The following is a 1,789-nucleotide window of genomic DNA, read 5'->3' as shown; positions in this document are numbered from 1 at the left end:
TTGTTGCTCAGATTAGGTAATTTTCTTTTCAAAAACTTTTTCAAAAATTTTTCTTTCCTTTTTCGTTTTTCCAAAAAATGTTTTTCGAAAAAATCAATAAAAATACAAAAAAAATTAGAAAATTATAAAAATCAAAAATATTTTGTGTTTCTTGTTTGAGTCTTGTGTTAATTTTTAAGTTTGGTGTCAATTGCATGCCTTTAAAATTTTTTCTTGCATTTTTCGAAAATTTCATGCATTCATAGTGTTCTTCATGATCTTCAAGTTGTTCTTGACAAGTCTTCTTGTTTGATCTTGATGATTTCTTGTTTTGTGTCTTTTGTTGTTTTTCATGTGCATTTTTGCATTCATATTTTTCATGCATTAAAGATTTTTAAGTTTGGTGTCTTGCATGTTTTATTTGCATCAAAAATTTTTCAAAATTATGTTCTTGATGTTCATCATGATCTTCAAAGTGTTCTTGGTGTTCATCTTGACATTCATAGCATTCTTGCATGCATCTTGTGTCTTGATCCAAAATTTTCATGTTTTGGGTCATTTTTGTGTTTTTCTTTAAAAATTCAAATATCAAAAAAATATCTTTTCCTTATTTTTCTCCAAAATTTCGAAATTTTGGGTTGACTTGGTCAAAAATTTTTAAAATTAGTTGTTTCTTACAAGTCAAGTCAAAATTTCAATTTTAAAAATCTTATCTTTTCAAAATCTTTTTCAAAAATCATATCTTTTTCATTTCTTTTTATTTTTCGAAAATTTCAAAAATCTTTTTCTTATCTTTATATCAAATTTTCGAAAATTAGCTAACAAGTAATATGATTGGTTCAAAAATTTGAAATTTGTTACTTTCTTGTTAAGAAAGGTTCAATCTTTAAAGTTCTAGAATCTTATCTTGTAGTTTCTTGTTAGTTAAGTCTTTTTAAAAAAATTAAATCTTTTTCAAAATATCTTTTTATTAAAATTTTTATCTTATCTTTTTATCTTTTATCTTATCTTTTCAAAAATTTTATCTTTTTCAAAATTTGATTTCAAAATATCTTATCTAACTTCTTATCTTCTTATCTTTTTCAAAATTTGATTTCAAAATATCTTATCTAACTTCTTATCTTCTTATCTTTTTCAAAATTTGATTTCAAAATCTTTTTCAATCAACTAACTAACTTTTTGTTTGTTTCTTATCTTTTTCAAAACCACCTAACTACTTTTCCCTCTCTAAATTTCGAAAATATCTCATCTCTTTTTCAAAAATTCTTTTTGTTTTAAATTTTAAATTTAAACTTACCTTATCTTTAATTTTCGAAAATCACTAACTCTTTTTCAAAAATTATTTTCGAAAATTTCTCTTCTCTTCTCTTATTCTATTTAATTAATTAATTACTAACACTTCTCTTCACCTCTCTCCATCTAAATATCCGAATCCCCTCTTCTACATTCTTCTCCCCTTTCTTTTTCTACTAACATAAAGGAATCTCTATACTGTGACATAGAGGATTCCTTTTTCTTNNNTAAAGGAATCTCTATATTGTGACATAGAGGATTCCTCTTTCTTTTCTTGTTTTCTTCTCTTTCATATGAGCAGGAACAGGGGAAAAGGCACTCTTGTTGAAGTTGATCCAGAACCTGAAAGGACTCTGAAGAGAAAATTAAGAGAAGCTAAATTACAACAATCCAGAAATAACCTTTCAGAAATTTTCGAACAAGAGAAGAACATGGCAGCCGAAAATAATAATAATAATAATGCAAGGAGAATGCTTGGTGACTTCACAAAGCCAACATCCAAGTTTGATGGAAGGAG

This window comes from Arachis duranensis, chromosome 6, assembly GCF_000817695.3.
Source record: "Arachis duranensis cultivar V14167 chromosome 6, aradu.V14167.gnm2.J7QH, whole genome shotgun sequence".
NCBI classification, from domain to species: Eukaryota; Viridiplantae; Streptophyta; class Magnoliopsida; order Fabales; family Fabaceae; genus Arachis; species Arachis duranensis.
The sequence above is the reverse complement of the archived record's forward strand: the minus strand, read 5'-3'. Positions refer to the sequence as shown.